At 39.5% G+C, this 23,798-nt stretch overlaps 1 long non-coding RNA gene across 1 annotated transcript; it reads right to left on the bottom strand.

Moving 5' to 3' along the window:
- Positions 1-2,625: 2,625 nt before the first annotated feature.
- LOC114816425 lies at positions 2,626-23,057 on the bottom strand. The gene is made up of 4 exons (XR_003764199.1): positions 22,918-23,057; positions 22,120-22,168; positions 16,640-16,822; positions 2,626-3,618 (listed from the first exon to the last, which is right to left on the bottom strand). It is a non-coding gene; the product is annotated as an uncharacterized LOC114816425 (long non-coding RNA).
- Between the last annotated feature and the right edge of the window lie 741 nt (positions 23,058-23,798).

The raw sequence follows: 23,798 nt of genomic DNA, 5'->3' as shown, positions 1-23,798 counted from the left end.
TTAATGCGGACAGAAGGCTATGAGTATGAGGTAAAACCGTGAGCGTGTGCTGACCATGTGCTCCGTGGTGTGGGTTGTTAAGGATTAAAGTTAGGCTGTCCATTCAGCCTTCTGTTATGTGACCTATCCATAGACTCGACCAATCAATGGTATGATTGACCTTTTACTGTGGGCAGAGCACTGTGCTAAGCAATTGGGAAAGTAGAATACAATAGAGTAGGAAGACACAACCCCTACTCACAGGAACTTAAAGACTAGAGGAGGAGTTTCCAAAGTTTATGTGCAACACATTTAAGACCAATACAGTTTATTTCCAATGCGGTATCATCTACCATACATAGGTGGGTTGAACAAAGGAATGCTAAGCTCTGCAGACCACTGGACAATCCAGACCGGAATTCAGCTTCAAATTGTAGCATGGTATTTATTAAGTGTAATAAGTCCTGGGCTAGGTAGAAATATAACAGATACATTATGTACCTCCAGCCCCTCAATTCTTATATACATATCTGTAATTTATTTACTTATATTAAAGTCCTTCTCCCCCTCTAACTGTAAGCTCATTGTGGGCAGGGAATGTGTCTGTTATATTACTGTGTTGTACTATCCCAAGTGCTTAGTAAAGTGCTCTGCACACAGTAAGCACTTAATAAATATGATTAACTGATTGATTTAGTACACTGCTCTGCACACAGTGAGCACTCAAAAAATACCATTGAATTCTCTTAAAAAAGATAAGGCATGGCCCCTGTTCCACATGGGGCTCATAATTTAGGTGGGGTCAATGCAAAAACAACGGTAAAGATGGATCGTGAAATAAAAAAGGAAAGGAGAAAAAAAGCAAGAAGCAAGTATCGATGTTAAGAGAACTAAATAAGGAAAGGGGAAGGAGGAGTCCTAAGATGCCCCACCATTCCAAGCAAACATTTCTTAAGAAAAACTTGAAAACTGTGATAGAAGTTTTTATTTATAAATATCCTAATGGTTAGAGACGAACTTGGTTACATTGTGAACATTTCTAAGGACATGTCAGGTACATTGTCCATAAACAGTGGTGGTGTTTTTTCTCGATTTAGTAACAGATTCCTTATCCTTACTATTTACCGTGTGAATAAATGAGTCTTCATTGGTCAAAGACTTGGTGTAGTGGGATTTGATGAACAGCAATTCACTGATTGCCTTGTTCACTCCCCCCATGATTTTTTATTAAACTTCAATCACATTCAATCTCAGGCTTTGTCTTGAAGAGCGCTTATCTTTGCGGCCCATCCTTTTAGCTGTTGCATCCCTTCCTCTTTTAACTTAATGCTAACCACCTCGAGGTATCATAATAAAAGTCCCCAAAGCTTCACTTTTAGATCTATGACAAGTAGGAAGAGTTGTTAGAATTATGGATTTTTTTTAAGCTGAGTGATAATTATAGTGAAAAATAGAAAAAGGATGGAGGCAAAAAGCACTTTAGATCCTCGAGGGATATTTTGGGAGGTGGGATAACTTTAAAGAACCTAGGAAGAGAAGCTGGAAGAAGATGAAAAATACGGAATTGTGGAAAATATAGAGGATGTCTCTTTGGGACACCAACTGCCTCATCAAACAGATTTCAGTGTTTTTTAAAATTTGTTAATAAAGTTGGACTCATGCCAACTGAGAGTATGCTTTCTTTGTTGACCCTAATTTTTATTGCCTCATGGAAAACAAGGCCAGGAATGATTACCAGGCATATTATATTTTGGCTCAGGAGAGACCAGGTGAACAAGCTGAGCCCAAGCTGTCTTCAAAGTGATTTTTTTATGTTTTAGTAAAATAAAGCAAATAGAAAAGGAAAGTGGGAAAATGGAAGTTTGAGTTATACCTTCTGCACTTGAAATCATTATGGGAAGATTTAACAACTTTTAAAAGAAAAATAGCCTGACCCAGGAAGAAGGCAGAGCATTTGGAAGAGAATGAAAATGATTGGCAAATGGCAAGATACAGAGTTTAATGCCAAAATGCAAATTGGAAAAATAAAAAGGGAAAAGGATACAAATTGAGCAGACTTGGAAGATGTGTGGAATATGAAAGAGATCAACATTATCGTCTACATTAATGAACCATTAAGCGTTCAGGTTTCAACATATAAATGCCAATAAATATAAGTATGAAATTTTCATAGCTATATCATCGTGCATTATGCATATGAAGAATTTCATTTGCATGTTACATTGCTTCCAGGTATAAAACAATGTAGTGGTTTATAAATCTGCATCCTTCTCTCCAAAAGGTCAAATCATGTTTAATATCTGTTTCCCAAAACATATGCAAAATAGGTGCTGCTCTCCATGACTTTGGAGACTTTAAATTTACAGTCATAAGGTGACCTTTGGAAGCAATGGAATCCTGTAAAAGTTGGTGTCTAAATGCACAGAGAGAGAGAATGGCCTTATTCTCTCAGTTATTCTTCACCTGCCAAACTACATTTTGGAGCCAAAGAGTTAACATGGGCAATATGTTAGACAGACAGATGAACATTGATTAACATAGTACCCATTCACGTCTGTCTTCCCCCTCATTGAAGGCAAGGAACGTGTCTGTTATATTGTTGTGTTGTACTCTCCCAAGTGCTTAGAACAGTGCTCTGCACACAGTAAGAGCTCAATAAATTGATTGATTATATACATTAAGACTCCAAATAGCTGGGATATGTTTTGAACCCAGGGATGCTGATGCTAATAAGAATTCTCTAAACTTAGGGTCTTGTCAAAAGATGGAAGGGGTCCAGGGTAGAGAAAGGGGAAGCAGAACTACAAAAGCAGCTTGTCCCAAACAACTTCCTTACTGTGTTACAAAGCAGTTAGAGCACTTACTAAACCACTGTTAGAGCACCGTAGTTGCATTTCAGACTGCTTTAAATTGATCAACTTCAGAGACTGATGTCAGAGAGGCACCATGGGGAAAAAAATTAATGCATATTTGCAATGGGAAATAGTCTAAATCATTTATTGTTGAGATTGTATTACTAAAACGTTTCAGATTCTTGGATTCTATTTTGTATCTTTCTTATTTCAAGAAAACATTTAGGAGTTTGAGAATGAACATATTTATCTGATCTAAGAGCTGACCCAGGATTTTCTCTGAAAACATTCCACATGCAACAAGCCAAGTTAAGCAACTCAAAGTTTAGTAATTTGCACCCTGAGGACACTCAGTAAATACTCATTTACGGTGAACTTAGAGCTCACAAACAGTATTTCTGCAAGCACCGGGGCACTGGTATTGGTGCCTTTCACCTATTGATGCTTCGTTGGAATCTGGACCAAATGTATTCACTGAAACGGAGGTCCCAAGTGTGTCCTCCTATCAGGTGGATCCTGATGGCCAAAGTCCAAAGGTCTGTGACATGAAGAGAGGCTTCTGCACCTGCTGGAGGTCTACTCGGCACCAGTAATGTTTATCCTAACCCTAATCACCTCTCCATTTCCCTCTCCAATGTTAGCCACTTCCAGGAGTAGCATGAAGGGAGTCCAGGCTTCCTGAGGGCTCAGCAGCATTGTATACCCTTAAATGCTATGACTGATAGTTGCTTGACAGGCAGTCGAGTAACGATTCTATAGGTTCCCAAGTTCCTGGTACTTAATTTATCTACAAGTCAAAGAGAGACATGTTAAACTCTTCATAATCCATCAGTCATATTTATTGAGTGCTTATTCTGTGCAGAACACTGTACAAAGCATTTTGGAGAGTACAGTAGAACAATAAACAGACACATTCCTTGCCCACAATGAGTTTACAGTCTAGAGGGGCAGACAGACATTAATAGAAATAATTATATTCTGCACTACAGTAGTCCATAACCAGTTATAGAGAATTGGTGGGAAAAAAACGTTCAAAACATAATTTCAAAATAAGAGAATTTTCCTAAAAATTTGTTCATGGGAGTGCTGGGAATTACAACTTCTAAAACCAGAAAATTGTGGAGAGTGTTGAGAAATAGTAATGAAGGGATCATGACAACCTGCCCCTAGGAACTACTATGACAAGTGTGTTTTGTACACCGTGCGAAGAGGAAAAAACATCAAGGCCAATCACTCTACAGGCAGTCCATCATTCCCAAGGATGAATTTTTTTGGAATTAATTGCTCAAAGGAAAGTTTAGCCAAGTCAGCAGAATAAATACTCTACTCTTTTTTCATTCTGTTGTAGTTGGCTAATCAGAAAATTTGCCATTTCAAAAGTACATTTTTTGGGCTTGGGTTTTAATCAATGAGACTGAAGTTCAGTGTACCTTTTGATACAGGAGCAATTTGGAATAGGATTATGCCAAGACTCAAACACCTGTTAGGTTTATTTTTCCATTTTTGCACAGTTTGCAAGTTCTCTTGCTTATCCTGGTAAATAATGAACTGATCTATCTCCTCAAGGCCACTCTTTCAAGTGCCATGGGACAAGGATGGATCATTGGGACTGTTGACCAGAGTCTATTTAGAACTTTATGAAGCAGGGATTGGACAGAAAGGGTGGCAGGTCATTCCCCCAGATAAATTTTTAAGCACAAGACTAGGACGTTAGGTGATCAGGGTCACCCAGTATTCTCTTAACAGATGACAGATAGCAAGCCCGTTAAGGACAGAATAATAATGGTATTTGTTAAGCGCTTATTATGTGCAAAGCACTGTTCTAAGTGCTGGGGGGATACAAGGTGATCAGGTTGTCCCACGTGGGGCTCACAGTCTTAATCACCATTTTATAGATGAGGTAACTGAGGTACAGAGAAGTTAAGTGATTTGCCCAAAGTCACACAGCTGGCAAGTGGTGGATGCAGGATTCGAATGCATGACCTCTGACTCCCTAGTCCGGGCTCTTTCCACTGAGCCACGCTGCTTCTCTTGGCCCCAGTGCTCATTTTAATTGAGTTGTTTCATCCCAGCAACTCTGATAAAATGGTGTATCCACCTCAGATATGACCAATATTTTTATTTAGGTTTACTTCAGATAAAATGATTATTTTTACCCAGTGTGGCACTTCACCCAGCCTGTATGTGCTGGCAAAAGATTGTTCTGGTTGTGTCTTTTATCTGCCACCCACTTTCTCCAACAATGTTTTCCTGATGAATTTCCCTGCATCTTGAGCCATATCAGCCCTCCATCCCATTCTAGCATTTATAAACATATTAACACCCTCCTTGTCACTCATATATATGTGTATTCATTTATTATTTTAACCTCTCCCATTGCAAATATTGTTGTTTTTCTCCAAAAGACAGACACCCTTTACCCTAACCCAAGAAAGGATAAACTTCCTGTGGGCAGGAAAGATGTCACTTTTTATTCTGTACAACCTTAGCACCTAAAGCACAATGTGAAATTTCTTTTAGTATTACTTGATTAATCAACTGTATCTGGTAAGTGCTTACTGTGTTTAGAGCACTGTGCTAAGTGTTGGGAAACTATAATGCAACAGGGTTGTTTGATGCAATTCCTACTCAGAAGGAGCTTTCAGTCTTCAAAAGGAGACAGACAATAAAATAGATTAGGGATAGGGAAAAGAGTAAAGTATAAGACTATTGAAAGAGCATAGGCTTGGGAGTCAGAGATCATGGGTTCTAATCCCAGATCCACTATCTTGACTCACCTCAACACCACCTTTCATATTCCTGGGCTCCAGTGACTTCTTCACTGATTCTATGGCTACTTGGCCATTTCTCAAACTCTTGTAGCTCATTCTCCACCAAGAAAAGGTTTACTTTTCCTCTTTCCCTGCTCATGAGTTTACATATATGCCTAGTTCATTTTTAATAAGTCATATGGAATGAGACAGAATGTGTTCACTCAAAAGGTTTGAGAGGCCAATAAGTAACTAGAAGTTTGGCCATTTTTCTAGAAATCTACCCAAGTTTTATTGCTGCAAATAGGAACTGGAACTGGCATGGAATTCTACAGCTTTCTGAGGACGGTCTGGTGAGCAACATGACAAAATGAACTTTTCTTAGACAATTTCAGAATATCTGTGCTAACCAGGAGAAGAAAGGAAAACACCCAAACAGATGCCTTAGGTGAACTGAACATTTCTAAGGTGGCTAAATGTCTTAAATCCTCAAATGAATAGAGCCATTTCAGTTCAGATTCTCTGCTTCATGGAATCTGGGGAACTGTTGGCTTAGTCGACAGCAAAGAGAAGCTGTTTTTCAGTTGCTGCAACTTTTCTTAGTCCCTCATCAATTAATCAGTGGCGTTCATCGAGTGCTTACTCTGTGCAGAGCACTTTACAAATTTCATAGGAAAGTACAGTACAGCAGAGTTGGTAGACATGAGTCCTACCAACAAGATGCTTACAGCCTACAAGGGAGTTAACTCAAGGCCCTTCCAATGCACATTAGTGAAACTAATTCTTCCAAATTTCAATATTCTTCCAATATTCTTCCAAAGACAAACAGTGAAGAAATGTGAAATGGTTTTCCTTGTCTAAATGAAATACTCAAGTCTTTAAATAACATAATTGTTTTACAGATGAAATTAAATTCTTCCAAATGTATCAGTCTCAGAATGAGGGTCCAGTGTTTCTAGGAGAATCAGGTGGGTGAAATCGGCTCTGGTGTTATTAGTAGCAAATGCTTCCTCCAGATCTGGCAAGACAAGGAAGCTGATTCAGAAAAATTGGTGAAGATTCTGCTTCTCAGAACAAATCTCTGCAGTCATATACTCTACAAAGGTAGAGACCACCCTGAGAGGGGAAATACAAATTGGAGAAATGAGTCTGTACATAAAACTAAGCATCTAAGAGCACCTTTTAACAATGTCAGTTCTCTCTCATGCACACCTTCCAAGTTAAGGTAAAATGTAAGCTTTTGAGAAGGTCTTGGCTCTTAAGAATACGTATGTCTTGTGCATGTGTTCGGAGTGTACTTAACAGTCCTCGGTGTATGCCAAATAATTCTACCTGGAGTCACTCCTATTTAAATGGCAGGTAAATGAAATACTGTGGGAGTGCAGTGGCGAAGGTTTTGGAATGTCACTGAATCTTCACCATTTTCCATACTTTTACCCACACAGCCTCATTTGCTTGAACTTTCACCTTCCTAAAAGTGTAGAAGTCAGGTTAATTATTATACAAAGTGGCCATTTGGCTTCACAGATGTGAAATCTATTTGTGTGGTTTATCTGTGAGATATCAGTGAATAGATGAAAGTTATAAGAAAAGTTATTTTGTCGTGTTGCTCGCCAGTCCATCTCCAGAGATCTGTGAAAATTCCATGCCAGTTCTAGTTCCTATTTGCATCAGTAAAAGTTGGATATATTTCTAGAAAAATGGCCAAACTTCTGGCCAAACTTCCTGCTCATTTGTAAATGCAAATTAAATTTTTACCTAATTCTTTCCCCAAAACTGACATCCAAAAAACCAATCAAAATGTTGGGAACCACGCCAATGAACTTGTTTAAAGCCTTGGTAAGCCGAGTAGAGAATATTCCTATGAACACCATTTTTTTAGATCCTGGTCCAATCATTTCTGAGTTTGGCAATTGTAATAGGTCTGCATTGGTTCTGGGCTCTGAGATCTACATTTCCCAGGACAGTACATTCCTTCTAGACTGTAAGTTCCTTGTGGGCTGGAGTTTTGTCTACAAACTCTGTCCTATTCTACCCTCCCAAGAGCTTAATACAGTCCTCAGCATACAGTAAGCACTCAATAAATATGATTGATCGTAGTTGGAATTATATAAGCGCTTAGTACAGTGTTTTGCACACAGTAAGCACTCAGTAAATACATCTGAATGAATACAAGTGTCTCAGCTGAGAGGGCTATGTTCCAGGGTAAACATGAAAATCCCAGACTAATGTGTGAGCCAATTGTTTGTGGCAGGAGCTATTCTTTGGCTATTGACATTTCAAAAATTTACAGTTCAGTTTTCTTCTCTCTGCATTATAGAAAGTTAATGACATCCTTTCTCCCACTGGGTTGTTCATTACTGTTCATTACTTTCTCCCATTGGGTTGTTCATCCACACTGAGTTCTAACAAGTGTAGCCCAAATGTATAGTTACAAGACCCAGTCTTTCAAGAAACTGGACAGGATTCAACTTATATCTGCTCCCAAGTGACTAATGCTAGCCTGCTATCTTGTCATTAGAAATGGTTTTGAATCTGTATCTGTCCATGAACTCTAATGAATGATAATTTAACTGTAATGTCAGGCCAGTTTAAATTTGAGTGTTGCCAGTTGTTTCCTTCATTTGACCAGCCAATAGCAATCGGGAAGTCATTCATGCATACCATTGTCCTAGTGGCTCTGGGCCTATAGCATCCCAGTTTAATGGGGCATTCAGAGCTCATTAGTGAGGAAACACATCAGGAGTGACCGCTATAGTGCCACACGTTGCAACTAATAGCTCTGCCGAACAGAATCGTTTCTGTTTCTGCTCACTTGTTGTGAAATCCTTTCAATGTCAACAAGTGGTAATGTCGGCAGGAGCCCGCCATCCTGCCCAGCAGTTTTATCCGTTGCTCTCCTGAGCCAGACTTGTGTCCTCCTCCATTGTTTGGCCCCCACAAAGGAGCCTGAGCAATCACAAAGGCTTCACAGCCATTCATCATCAGCTCACAAATGCTGTGGGCAAGATTACCCACCAAGGTTTGGGCCATCGTGCGGGCATAAAGATGTGTGAATACCAAGGCTGGATCTGGCGTATGCTGCCAGCATTGCCGATTTCGGAGGCAGAGAATATTCTCAATTCTCTTGTTCTTGTGGCTGTTAAAAAGGTAGATGCAGGAAAAGGTGTGGAGTCAAAGATGCTGACTGAGTAAAGTTGAGTGTGTAGCAGAAGTTGATGGATTATTTCTGGAAATGTGATTCTATGGGAAGAACACAGAGAGAAACTCCTGGAGGGCAGGGATCATGTCTTTTGGATTCTCCCAAGTGCTCAGTACAGTGTTCTGCAAAAAAACCAAGAGTACTGATGGATTGATTGATTGAGATGTAGGCATAGATACACATAATATGAGGAGGTGTTTCTCAGGCATGCAGAAGAAAGTAGGTTTAGCCTACCCAAGGGATAAATAACGTTCTGTCTTCAGATAAATACCGATCTGTCTTCACCACCCAGAGGCTGCCCCAAAGCTTAGAACCCTGGGCAGGCTGTGGCAAAAGCTATAAAAGTCACTGACTGCAATTTCAACTGATGGACTAAGGAACCTGAAATTCTGCTTCTCTACCCTACTGTTGTGGGGTTGGGGGGAGGGGCCGGAGGGTGTTGGTATTTCTCCTTGTATTTCTATGTTCCCTTAGTGTTTTATTGTTTCATCTTTCCTTATGGGCCTGTTGCCAGTCCTCTCTCCCTCTTTAAATTCCAAGATCATGAGCCCCTTGAGGTCAGGGACCGTGTCTAATTTTACCCACCTATTGTTTCCTAGAGCTTTGTTCAGGGTTCTACACACAACAAGTGCTTAATGAATACTATCATTACTACTATTAGATATTCATTTTTCATAAATAATTGTCTTACAGAAATGAGCTTCAGGTAATAAAACACATCTGAATGGAGAGTTAGGTCAAGATGGAAGCTTTCTAAGGTTGACTTTGATTTCTGAATGGAATGCTTCCCCAATGGTACTTTCTTGTTTTTCCATCACTTTATGGAAAAGGAGTGAGGGTTAGCTGAATCGAAACACCTTCCATGTAGGCAGTAACTTCTGCTGCCCCCATTTGGTTTTTAGGGAAAATCGATGAAGAATCTGAGAATCTCACAGAATCTGAGATAGAACCAAGACTAGAATCCAGAATTCAGAATCCACTGTAATGAGACATATTCTCTTAAATTGTAATCTTCTCTCCATGTCTCATGTACATTAGCTAGAGGAGAGAATATCCTGTTTTAAATATAAATTTTGGAATACCTAGAAGGAATTTAGAGGAAATACATTCTTTTATTGATGGATATTTCATCTAATACAGGTCTTAGGTATTGCCTTTTTAAATTGTTCAATGTTCCATATATCCAGTGAATGTTTAGCAGAATGTAGTCAAAAGCTTCAGCTATACTCTGGGACTCTTCAAATGTAGTTAACTGAATAATTTGTAAGTTAAGGTGCTTCCCAATGAACACATCATTTTGAAGAAACTACTTTTAACATAAAAAAGGAATAAGATTAAAAAAAATGACAATGGGGAGGCTGTAAAGAAAAATAGAAGACTTTTCTAATATGACTTTTTTCTTTTGGTTTTACTTCCTATTGTTTTCTTGTCTAATGATTTTTTGAGATCTTTAATTAGGCATAAGCATTTTAAAGCCCTGTAGTTGAAGGTGTACCAAGCCGGGGTAAGTGTTCAGAAGTTTCTATGTACTATCATTCTTTTTTAGAATCTGAAAAGTTGATTTTGTTGATTGTGGTTAGAATTTTTCAGTCATTAGTGTTTCACAGCAATGAAAAAAGGGGATGTGGCTCTTGTTTGGTGTAGGGACCAGCCTACATAGCAAAGGGTTTCTTTGGTACCCCCAGTTACGGTGAATCAAATTTGCACAGATCTGGCCCTAGGTATTTCCTGGAAAACCTTTGCTTATGATGATTAGTCTCTTGTTTCTTAAGCAAACAGCCAAAGGAACGCATGACATTTTGCTATTGATCATGCTCCTGCTTAGCTAATAGTGTATGTTGTTGTTTTTGTCTTGGAATCACACAGCATGACACAGAGGAAATGATACCGGGCAGTTATTGAGCAGCTTTTGTGTACTGTCAGCGTGGGTGGGGAGTTGGAGGGCATTGTAACAAATTTCTTTGGGGAGGTTTAAAAGAGTAATTTAATTGTTTAAATCAAATTTGGGGGCCCTGTCACAAATCATTACCTTGTCTTTTCTCCATCTATCTCCTGTTCCTCAAATTAATGGCATGTACCACACACTGACCTCCATTAGCTTAATTTGCTTGAGACGTTTTCCAGCCCATATCCCCAGAATGAGAGAAAAGAGAGAAAACATGGTGTTGGATAAGTGACCATTAGTGGATTTGTAAATGGCAGAAGAAATGGGCATTTTCTCCTATTTTATCTCAGCTCATATTTTGCTATATGTTTTCAAATAACATCTTAGAAATTGAAATTCATAATATCTTAGAAATTGAAATTCACCCATCTTTACACACTTAGTCTAGTCTGAAGTCACTTTTTAATGATATTTGTTAAGCACTTACTATGTGTCAGGCACTGTTCTAAGCCCTGGGATAGATATAAACTAAGCAGGTTGGACTCACTCATCCCACCCGGGACTCACAGTCTTAATCCTCATTTTACAGATGAGGTAACTGAAGCTAAGAGAAGTTAAGTGACTTGCCGAAGGACACACCACAGACTAGTGGTGGAGTCAGGATTAGAATTCAGTTCCTTCTAATTCCCAGGCCTACACTCTATCCATTAGGCCACTCTGCTTCTCCAGCTTAACAGGATTTTGGGAAAGAAATAAGTGAGTTCTTCCAAAAACCTGGTCATAGAACTTTAAAAATTAGGACTACCTCCCAAAACTGAATTTTTGATTATTTATATCTTGGAAATTTGAGATCTTAGTATACAGCATCATCCCAGTGTGGTGACACATCATAAAACCTTAATTATATTTAAGTATTTCTTTCCATTCTTTGGACACTTAAAACTTTTTAATGCCTTCCTTTATGCCTTTAAATTTATTTTAAATCATTCCAGTTATCAAATTTTAAGTCTTATTGACAAGAGGAACTGGAACAATAGCTCAGGCAAGTAATCACCATGGCCATATACTTTGATTTATTCCAAAATGATTCAGTTAGATTCTCAATCCCAACTAAAGCCTGATTTTATTTTTTTCATTAACCAATTGTATTAGTTGGTCATGAGGGCCTTTAGGCTTGTCACAGAGTCATTACTCAGATAAGGAAGGTCTTTTTAATGGTCAGGGAGATCCCAGTTATATGGGGGTTGCCAGGAGACTCAGAACTGGTTCCCAAAATGGCAGTGAATCCTCACTCTGTGGTGGCAAATCCAGAATTCTGCCTGTCAGAATTGCAGTTCCTAGGCTACAAACTCATCCCTAGAATACAAACTCATCTCTAGACTGCAAGCTCATCTCTAGTCTGCAAGTTTGTCTTTAAATTGTAAGCCTGTTATAGGGAGGGAACATGTCATTTCACTACTTTCATGGCTGCTGCATCATATTTCATAGGGCTGAGAAAAATTCTTAAAAACCTCAATTCCCAATAATACCTTAAATTAGTACTGCTCAGTCTGCAGTAGTGCAATATGATCTTTCTGTCCCAGCTATTATGGAGTACCATTTTGTATTAAATACCTCCACTCTTGTGCTCTGGGTTTATTGAGGCCAGTGAGTAGGTATAACGTTTCTTATAGAAAAGAAGAAATGATTCCAAACAAATCTACATACCATATATTGTCCCGATATGTATTATAGATGGCAATTAAAATTTGGTTGAAAAAAGGCGATGGTTAGCTATGTGACTAGGTCATTGACTAAGTATTTAGGTTAACAGTTTCTGAGAAATAATATCACTGATTAGCCATTTTGGGTTAAAATCATTTTACTTATGTATTACATTTGCTATTTCATTAATGGTATCAGTCCCTATGTACTGTAGCTTATCTTTTGGTCTAGACATCGGTTCCCTATATAAATAATACTAATTAGAAAACATTTTTAGTTTTTTGACGGTCTCAAAATTTTAGATAAAACCAGCTGCCATTGAATTTTTATACTTAATTGCACTATCACTAAATGGATATAATGTAAGAGATTGTCTATTAGCCAAAATTATCAACAAAACATATTCACTGGGACTTGCCAATTCATCAGCTTCTGGTAACAGGACATAGATTCATCAACAGTTTGCTCTTCTATTTACTGATTGATGAGGTCCATAAAATGCAGGTAATGTAAACTTCAAACTCCTTCCTGAACCACAAGAAATTTTAGGAATGGGAGATGTTATATGCTAGCAATCACCACCAACAAAAAGCTCCTCTTCTTTTGTTGATGCTTCAAGTGTTCTGATCACTTGCAAACTTATAGAAGCTATTCAGTTCCCAAGTATCCTGATAGTGACATTCTTTTATATTCTGGTATCTGATGAGCTCTGAGTCGTTTTATAAAGAGTGTTTTTCATCCTGATAGTGACATTCTTTTTATTCTGGTATCTGACGAGCTCTGAATCATTTTATAAAGAGTGTTTTTCTTACCAGAGGAAAACCTTTATGTTCTCACAGAATTCGGTCTTTTAGGAAAGTAAAATAATCAATCACAATTATGTGAAGTTCCAATTCCCCGGGACAGCGTAATCAAGATTCCTTAGAGGACACACACCAAGGCAAGCAAGGCTAGCTTAAACTGAAGTTCACATCGACTTGTAGTCTAGGACATACTCAAACTTTCCCAAAGTCTCTTTTTCCCCCTCTAGACTGTAAGCTCCTTGTGGGCAGGGGATGTGTCTACCAACTCTATTATATTACACTCTCCCAAGTGCCTAGTATAGGGATGTGCCACATAAGTGCTCAATTAATAAGATAGATTGAGTTTGCTGAATTTTCAAAAGTCAAGTGAAGCAGGGGAACCTCAGAGCCTTCCTTACTGAGTGACTACTAGCCCAGTCAAGCACTTGGCAAACGTGATGGAAAAGACAACTCCCTTAATCCCAGTACTGTGTGTAGCTGCACATAACATGTTCCCAGTTACCACACCAATTATGTTTTTGTGTTCCCTTCTCTCTTAAAAATGGAGCTTGCCTTTAAAACATGGGAATTCCCTTTCTCCCGCATTGATATTCCTTTCTCTGCACCCCAGATAAATCCTATGAAATAATATCTTGCTTCTCATATCACATTCTAGCTATCCAACCGACGTGGGCAGTAGGTGTAGAAAAAGAGAAAGGCTGTGCTGTCACCCCCGAAGAACTGTTTGTTCTTGTATCTTTTCTTGTTAAAAAAAAAAAACTTCACAGAAGTAAACCTGAGACTGATTTAACAGCCAGACAGTTGAATGAACAGGATAATCGGGGTAGTTTTTGACAGGTGCGGCAGCCTGCCTATAGCTGGCATATAATCATTACCATTTTAATAAGGCTCTAATAGGGGGGCCGATCATTCAATGGGGTGTGAGGATCCTAATTCAACTCCCAATCCCACATGAATGTGCTAGAATTTGCAGGCTTTGTTTTCCTCTTTTGTACCCCTGAATGCCAATAATTACTGGCTATAGATTCAAAAATTCTTAGAACTAGAAGCTAAATTAGCTCTCCTAATACTGCACAAGAATGTCAATACTCATAAAAAAGGGAAGCAAGTGGTTTTTTTGTATTCTTTTTTTATTACACTTGTGGGTATTGTAGAGACTTGCTGTTGAAGTGGGCTGGCTTACAGCAGAAAGAATGGCATTACTGTCTCTCTGCCATTAGGATCTTTTCCCCCCTCCTCAAGAAAAGTTATCAATGTCAGAAAGAAGCCAGTCTTGTAAAATCATAAATTGCACTGAGTTGCTTATTCGTTCTTTATCTAGGTATTTCCTCTTGCTTCTTTTATTTAGGGGCAGAATTTATGTAGGTATAGCATACCTTAAAAGTTGTGAACCTAGCAAGTTATATGGGAAGGCTCACATCTCCAAAACGCTTGTTTCAAAACTGGAAGTCTCCAGTAAAGCCCCAATTTGTACAAGCTTTCTGGATAGTGAGGCATTTAATTTCAAAATTCATTCAGTCCAAAGCCATTTCAGTACAACTCACATTTTGGTTTTCTAGATAAGTTTAGGTCAAGGTATACATTTCCCACAATGCTTTCAAGAGCCATAGCTAGGTCCATAGTTTTCAGTTATGGAAAGAAAAACTAAAGTAAAAACTAATTCAACCACTTGCCTGAGTTCTCTCATTGAATCCATTACCATGTCTGCGTGGGGCAAGTGTGGTTTTTCCCCAGGATAAATTTTCAGTAGAAAAACATTCATTTTTTTTTAAATCTGAATTTGTCCAAGTTGAACTTAATGCTAAATGCCAACCTGGTAGTGATGGCTAAACTTTGTAACAAAACAATGACCCATTGGTTCTGTGTCTGAGCGGGGTGATAGGAGCTCTGGGGTCGATTCATCTATTTGCTTGGTCCAGGACATTTCAGGTTTTTCCAACTTTTCTGCTCTGTCCTCCCCATCCTGTCCTCCCCACTACTATCACCCTGAATCACTTCTGCAGGCACTAGTCCAGACAACTGGTGTTAGGGTGAGAAGGGTAGTACCCTTCATTTGAGTGGATTCCTTGGCCAATCAGGAGGTTTGCATGAGGATGTAATCTCACTCTACCTATTTGCTAACTGTAATCCCCCCTTCAGTCATTTTTTGAGCCCCACTGGCCTGAACTGGGGGAAAAAGCATTAGCTAAAAAGTCAGATACTGTTAATAATACTGCCAACACAGGCAGATCGGGTGGATTTTTTTCAACCTGTCATTAAGGTTAATCCTATAAACATAGTTACTGACAGAACCAAGAAGTAAAATCTGAGTCTTCTGACTAGAAGTCCTCTTCTCCACTGGAATTTGGACACCCTCTCTAAAAAAAAAAAATCATAGTGATCAAAAATGAAAAAAATCCTGCAAAAATTGAGCAGTCCCAAACGTGCTTTCTTTTTGATGCCAAAAGTGAATACTGAAAGTGGTTATGCTTTTAAATGCTTAAAAGTAAGTGTGAAAATAGAAAAAGTCCTAGAAGCATTGTAGAATGAGCTCAAGTATCATAGAAATGAAAAGTTTACCAAGGAAACAGAAAATGGGCCTGGTCCTGTTGGGTGAGGGAGTGGAAATGTTTGCCCCTAAGACTGGCATCATGATTTCTAGTGTCGATGGAATTCTTACGAACAGGAAGAAAATAGTGATGAAGCATTTGCTGTGACAGTTGGGATAGACTTTATGGTACTGCAGAGCCTAGGCCCCACCCTCTGGCTGCTTTCCAGTTTAGCACAACTGACCAGAGGCTACAGTTGGCTGGAGACTATCTCTCCCAGGGACTCAGCATATACTTTGACTTTTCAGCCATTTCTCTTGGTGGTGAGGGCTGGAATTCAAAGGTGAGCAAAGTGCCAAAAATGGAGTCTAGCTGTAGCGGTTCAAGGGGAGGCAGAATAGCAAGATTTACTGCCCACTAAATTCTACCAGACTGGTCTTGATCCCAGTTGGCCTGGTTCTAAGCAAAAAACTGATCATAGCCTGTTTTAATTTGTTTTTCTCTCAATACTTGGGTTGACTTACAATAGTGGCCACAACTACTCTGGCCCACCTTGGTACCAATGAACTCAGTTGCAGAAGGCCGTGGTTCCACGAAGTTTCTGAAGGACCTTGAGAGAAGACGTACTGGTTTCTGTCTACTGCCGGGGGACATTTATGAATGGATATATGAAATGAAAGAAGAACTAAGTGAAGTGAGTCCTTCTCTAGGCTGACATGGGCAGAATTATTTCCATAAGGGATTGCTTGTGTCTCTCTAGGATACATTTTAGCTTAAAGGATTTAAGCAGTATTTCAGCTGCCTTCCCATTTACCTTGAATCCCAAATGGCTTAGTCTCTGGGAAAACTGGATTTATTTTAAGGTTCTGTAAATAAAATGCATTACACAACAAATGAGGGGGGAGGGTGATCTTGGCAAACATCACCTAGACAAACCTTTGTATTTGCAGAAGGCGCCAGTCAGTCTTCAATATTCACACTGGGCAGAGAAGAGCTCGGGTTTCAAAGTCTCGTCTCAAAGACATCACTGCCCTATGCATCATTTATTTAATTATGAAGTAGTCCATGTGGCCAGTTCATATTGATCTCGAGGGTGATAGTGTGGATTAAGGGTGAGAGCTGGAAAATGAAATCAGTTGAAGATTGAAAGTTCATGGAAACGTTCCTGGCACAATTTGACCATTTTTTCAAAAACATTCCTTCCAAAAGTGTTTGAAGGGCAGGGAACAGGGTATTAATTAGGTATTCTGACTTTGATATAGAGACACAGTATATAGCTGTTTCATTAGAATGTGGAAGTTATGTGCTGTATTAATAGTTAATGGAAATATATCTGTTGGGCATGAGAAAATCCTTTGCGAGCCCAGGAGTTTCTGATCTATCAACATCCAGGAGCAGTGTGGCCTAGTGGAAAGAGCATGGTCCCGGGAGTCAAAGGACCTGGGTTCTAATCCCAGCTCCTCCACTTATCTGCTGTGTGACCTTGGACAAGTCACTTAACCTCTCTGGGCCTCAGTTACATCATCTGTAAAATAGGGATTAAGACTACGAGCTCCATGTGGTTCAGGGACTGTGTCCAACCTGATGATCTTGTATCTGCCTCAGCACTTAATACAGTCCTTGGCACATAGTAAGCAAATAACAGATGCCATTTAAAAAATCCAGGGCCAGGTAATGTCTGCCTACAGGGATGTTGCAGGGGAGCAGCAGAGAGCACTCTCCATAATTGAAATTCTCTCCTACCACTTCCGGCTCAAGTTTCCCTGCACTGATGATCCCCATCAAGCCTCCATCTCATATCAGGGGAACATTCCTTAGCATCAATGCACAGAGTACCCTAGGGTTTCCCATAATGCATGTTTTCACTTTGTTCTTGGGGGACAAGGGCACGTCCTTCCTACAGTGTGCATCTACCTGGGTGAAATGTGATGCACTGTTGGATGTATCAGGTGTGCGCACACTCCCAGAGTTATAATCAGGCAAGGCATTTGGGCTCTAATGCAAGTTTTCCGCAACACAAGTTTCGGCAAGCCCAGAAATGCTGCAGTCAAGAAGAACTCAATCTGCTTAAATTAAAATTAAATTTTCAAACAGACCTCAGCTTCTTATTGTTGTTATTATTTTCTTAATTATTATTATTGTATCTGTTCGGTGTTTACTATGTGTCAAGGACTTTGCTAAGCACTGGGGTAGATAAAAATTAATCAGATTGGACATAGTCCGTGTCCCATATGGGGCTCCTTCTAGAATGTGAGCTTGTTGTGGGCAGGAAATGTATCTGTTTGTCATTATATTGTACTCTCCCAAGTGCTTAGTACAGTGCCCTGCACACAGTAAGCACTCAATAAATACAATTGGCTGACTGGCTCATAGTCTAAGGAGGAAGGGGAACAGGTATTGAATCCCCATTTTACAGTTGTTTGCAGCCCCTTCCTCTAACATTCCTTTGAGAGAAGCTACTCTCCTCATTATCCAGTTGAACAGCTGTGGAGACTAAGGATCTGAAGTGCTTGTCCTCAACTGAAATCATGCCACCAAAATGATAATTTGGAACTCTGAAATCTCAGCCTTCAGTTTTGCCCATTGTTAACTGAAACCCTGAAATTTCCTGACAGGAGAGTGGGTGGATGAGAACATTCATTCGGTGTCCTTTTTTTCAACTCAAGGAAGGCTCCTTGTCTCAGGAGTAAGGTGGAACACTAAGTGTTACTCACTAATAAGTCTGTCTACCGATTGTGTGGATGAGAGATTTACCTTGCTGGGAGTCCATTTATCTATGAAATAATGGGAAGATGCTTATCAGTATTCCCTTATCCCAGTTAATTGCTGCATTGTTCTTGAAGACTTGACAAATATAAGATATTGCAAAAAGCATTTTTGATAAAAATGAGTGTTTCATTTGATAAGGGAATCACTGCACTGACCCAGTAACTTTTTATTACTGAGGGGCCTCCTGGCCAATTCCAATGTTTCCAGCCTGTGTGGCAGCAAGAATCAGTGGAGACAAAAATGGTTTTGCCATATTTCCAACCTACTCTAATTTTATGGGTCTAATATTCAGAACTAGATTTAAGACTCTGCATGTTCAAATTCTGCCTAAGGTGAGTAAAACGTGACTTCCTGGTTGAAAAATAAAAGGCTTATAACGAGTCCCAAGAAGGCTTCTGAGATATCAAATAGCTCATACAAAGCACTGTTTGGATGAAGCCATGTAAGTGAATCAGAAACAAATGGATTGAATTTCTCTTAAACTACTGCTGGCTTTCAAAAAGAGAGGGAAAGCATTTGCTGGATGGAAAGCACTTTGGAAGTTGACCTGAGCCCCAACAATTTGAAAATCCTCTTGAGATGCTTTGACAATCCCCGACACATTCAAGTTCTCCCCTCCCAACCAGGAAGAACAGGGAAGGTTGTAAGACAGTCTCTTATTGCAAGATGTCCAGCCCAATTTTCAGATCAAAGGGGGTTAGTTAAGTACCCGAACACAGACAGGCTTATCTGTACTGATGTAAAATTCACTGCTTAAGCTTGCCACCTATTAGAAATAATCCCCTAACTTCTCTGTCTTTTCATAGTATACATGTATATAAATCCTGTAGATAATCATTTGTACTGTTTTCAACTTAAGAAGTTTTCCGGTTGAGAAGTCGGACTATTCCATAGATAAGGCATCATTCAGGCAGTTGAGTTAAAGGTAATGATTTTTGCAGGCTTTAAGGTATTCCAGTCTCATTTTGTTGGAAAAATTGTCATTGAATTTAAATACAGAGAGGTTTGGAAATCTTTCACCTTGAAGCTTGGCAAAATTGGCATATCGGCTCTTAAAAACTGAACTGAAAGACGTGTTTTATCTGTGTTGTCCTTTGTAATTATGCTGCTGAATGCAGAAGTATTATCACACCAGGGTTAGTGCCAGAGGATTACCCAAAGTTTTTCAAATGGGATGCTAAAGTGGTGCAAACAGGTGCACACACAAAGAGCAAAAGAGGGGGAAAAGTAAGAGAATGAAAGCTGAGGCCTTCTACTTTCAGCCACATAGTAAAATTAATGGTTTCTGTAAATGAATGGCATGGTTAGATTACCATTGAACTTGTAAAATTAGAGGAAGGAGTCAGATTCTTCATTACACTCCTTTCTTAATTCGAGCAAAGGGGGTCGACCTTAATTGTGCCTTACCTCAAAAAAACTTTTCATTCGAATAATTCTGCAGCAGGCACGTTGACTCCACAGAAGAATAGTGCTTGCTGAAACCTATTTTTCAATACTTCTTTGCAACCAGCTTTTCAGAGGGAGGGTAAAATATAGATTTGAATGGGGTTTATATTCATGGAGTTGGTGGCTGGGGGGTGAAGAGAGAACTAATTTCATTATCAAGATTCAAATGTAAAGCAAAGTGAATTTAGTAAAATGCAGGTACCGGGGACTAGAAGCCCTGAATTCTATTTCTTTTTTTTTTTTTTTGGCTTTGGCCCGGCCTCAGGTTGTAGGTCAGGTAAATTACTCAAACTTGTATATCTCAGTTTATCAGTCTGGGGATGGGATATTAAGTGCCTTTCATTAAAAATAATGATTATGGTATTTATTAAGTGCTTACTATGTGGCAAGCACTGTACTGAGCACAAAGTAGATACAAGACAGTCAGGTCGGACCCAATCCCTGTTCTGTTGGGGCAGGCAGTCTAGATAGGAGGGAGGGAAAGGATTCCTTTCAGTGATTCCTGTGGGTAGAGGCAAGCTTATTTTAATCAATCATATTTATTGAGCACTTACTGTATGCAGATCACTGTACTAAGTGCTTGGGTGAACACAATATAATAATATAACAGAGTTGGTAGATATGTTCCCCGCCCACAATGAGTTTACAGACTAGAATCTGCAGTGTAAAGTGTTTGGAAATGCTTGATTTACAAAGCCCCTTTTGGGAAATGTCAGAGCACTTTATAGAAATGGAAATCTCATGTTAAGGTGAAAATCTTGTTCAGCTCATTGTAACTTTGGAAAATATTTAGTAATTTGATTCTTTTTGCAAGACTTTATTGGGAAATTTTTCAGTCAAGACAATAAGCTTATTCTTAGATATAGTAACACTGTTAAATACAGAAGATCTTTCCTGATCCTGCCCTACAACTTGGCAGCAGCTGCCATACAGTTCTTTGAAGGAATTTAGGAAGGAGCTCTCAGAGGTCTTCAGTGTGTATCCTGGGTACACATCTGAGATTAAAATCAAGTCCTTAGTAAACGATCAGTAGAAGTAACAGCATGATCTATATCAACTTTTCATTGAACATCTAGTGATTAAATTAACTGCTTGCTCTGTTCTATACTTTCCTTGATTAAATGGAATCTAGATTAATTTGATGTGCATATAGGTGTACTTCTATAGATAGCTAGATGGATGTAGGTATCTCTGTCCTACGTGTACTGAATAGTCAATAATCAAACCAGACCACTCAACTTAGAAAAACAATTCCTTGAATAAAACTGGACTTTGAGGTTGTTTTCTTCCTTTCAGGTTTGAACTAGTCCATTCTCTACCTTTGATCTGATCTGATTAGCCCAAGATCAACCTATATTGTAAAATATTTTCATCCTAATTTGAAATATTCCATGCCCATTTTCTGAAAGGACATGGGCTGCAGACATTCCCACTAACAGAATTTTATTAATTGCAACTCTGCAACCAGCTAAATTGCCTTCTAAATGACTGCATTTTCTCATTTAATTGGATTCAATTATGGTGGAATCATGCCAATATGTTACAAGATATATGTTTCCTCCATTTGTCTGCTGTTTAACCTTGGACAAGTCATTTCACTTCTCTGTGCCTCAGTTACCTCATCTGTAAAATGGGGATTAAGACTGTGAGCCCCATATAGGACAGGGACTGTTTCCAAACTGACTACCTTGTATCTACCCCCATGCTTGAAACAGTGCTTGGCACCTACTAAGTGTTTAACAAATGCCATGATTATTATTATTTGAATATGCAGTGTAGTAATGATTAGCTTCCTCTGGGATTTAAAAATCCCACAACTGGCAAGATTATGAGTTTTGGGAAGATCATTTACCTTGTAAATTTAGCAGGAGGAGGATCCAAATATTTTGGCTGAAAGTGACTAGAACATCACAAGAAGGTGTTCCCCTCTCCCCTCCTTTATTCTTGAATTGTGAGTTCTTTGAGGGACAGGGAATGTGTTCAATTTTCACTTATATTTCTCCTAGTTTTCAGTACACTGCTCTGCATGCAATAAGGACTCAATAAATACCATATCAGTATGGGGAGGCATTGGCCTAAGATGTCTGAAGATTTTGCTGGCTGATATTTTACTTTCAGTTGGTATTCTGAGAAATGTGTAGCTTCTTGCAAATAACTTCAGGAATCAATCGATCAATTAATGGCACTTATTGAGCACTTACCTTATGCAGAGCATTGCACTAAACTCTTGGGAGAATACAAGGGAAGAATCTGTAAAAAGCAAATATTATACCAGATTGAGACTTTGAAGAGAGGCAGCAATGACATTAAAATTGACATCACATCCCAGCATATCCCTCAGGTATAACTTTTTCACTGGGTTTTGATTAATTTTCTTTTCCTGCAAGTAAAATGCCATCCTGACCTTTTGCAGAGTGACAGAGTAGTGGCTGAAACAGACTATCACAGAGATATTTTTCATATGGATTATTATCATTGAAAATATCTATTCCTTACACTAATTTCCACGTGTCCCACCCCCTTGTGAACCCAGTGTACGTGGGATGACTTGGAGTCCTGAACCCCTCGTCTCACCACCGAGCCCATCTAGGCAGATGCCTGACTGTGTTTCACCCTCTTTCCTCCCCATCCCCAGAATGGCCATCTACATTTCAACCAATCAATCAGTGGTATTTATCGAGTGCTTACTATGTGCAGAGCACTGGACTAAGTACTAGGGAAAGTACAATACAATGGAGTTTGTAGGCATGAGGAGAAGCAGACACTAAAATACTTTATAGTATTGGGTTTTTTTTTACCCATTTCCTTTCTGTCCACAATATGCCTGGCTGTGTTCCAAGCTTTTTCACTCACGTCTACCCCATCCTTTTAGTCCATGGGTGCCTATTTCCATCAGCCTCCCTTCTCCCACAGAGATTCTGGCACCTGCCTCCTTATCATCCCTAAAATGCAAATCCATACAAATATTGAGGAGATAAGAATGAACAGCTGAAATTTACCTTAGCTGGAACTGTTCCATTCTAAGTTCTCCTTGGCTGATCTCCGCACCCCAGTCAGGCCTCTCTCCCCAGCGACCTGGGAACAACCCCACAACAGGAGACGAGAGCAGCTCTCTGTCAGGACCCAACAAGTGGAGCAGGCACCTGCTTTGATCAACATAGATTTTTCTCTTTTAAACCAATGGCAAGTATTGTGGCATTGAGAACCAGGATAATAATAATTGCGGTGCCTAAGTGTTTACCATGTGCCTGACACTGTACTAGTTGCTGGGGTAGTTACAAGCTAATCGGGTTGGACACTGTCTCTGTCCCACATGGAGTTCACAGTCTTAATCCCCATTTTACAGATGAGGAAACTGAGGTACAGAGAAGTTAAGTGACACCCAAGGTTTCACAGCAGACAAGTCGCAGAACTGGGATTAGAACTCAAGTCCTCTGATTTCCAGGCTTGAGCTCTTTCCACTAGGTCACACTGCTTCCCAGGAGAGTAAGAAGAAGAGTTTTTGAGAGGCACTTTGGGTCCTGGAAAAAGTACAGGAATTGGAGTCAGGAGATTTGGGCTCTAATCCTTGCTCCACCATTTGCCTGCAGTGTGACATTGGGAAAGTCACTTAGCTTCTCAGTGACTCAGTTTCCAAGTTTCCAGTGATTCAGTTTCCATTTTACTCATCTGTAAAATGGGGATGAAATACCTGTTCTTCCTGCCCTGAGACTGTAAGCTCCATGTAGGACAGGGACTGTGTCAGATCTGATCCCAGCATTTAGCACAATGCTGGGCCCATAGCACTTAACAGTCGTTATGAGGTATGGAGAGGGAGAGAGATAGAGAAAGTAGTTCGTGTGGGCACAAGCTGTTGAAGCCATTAATTGCACCCTTGTGA

The sequence above is a fragment of the Ornithorhynchus anatinus genome, chromosome 14, assembly GCF_004115215.2.
Source record: "Ornithorhynchus anatinus isolate Pmale09 chromosome 14, mOrnAna1.pri.v4, whole genome shotgun sequence".
In the NCBI taxonomy this organism is placed as follows: Eukaryota; Metazoa; Chordata; class Mammalia; order Monotremata; family Ornithorhynchidae; genus Ornithorhynchus; species Ornithorhynchus anatinus.
Note: the sequence above shows the minus strand (reverse complement) of the source record. Positions and strands in the feature narration are given on the sequence as shown.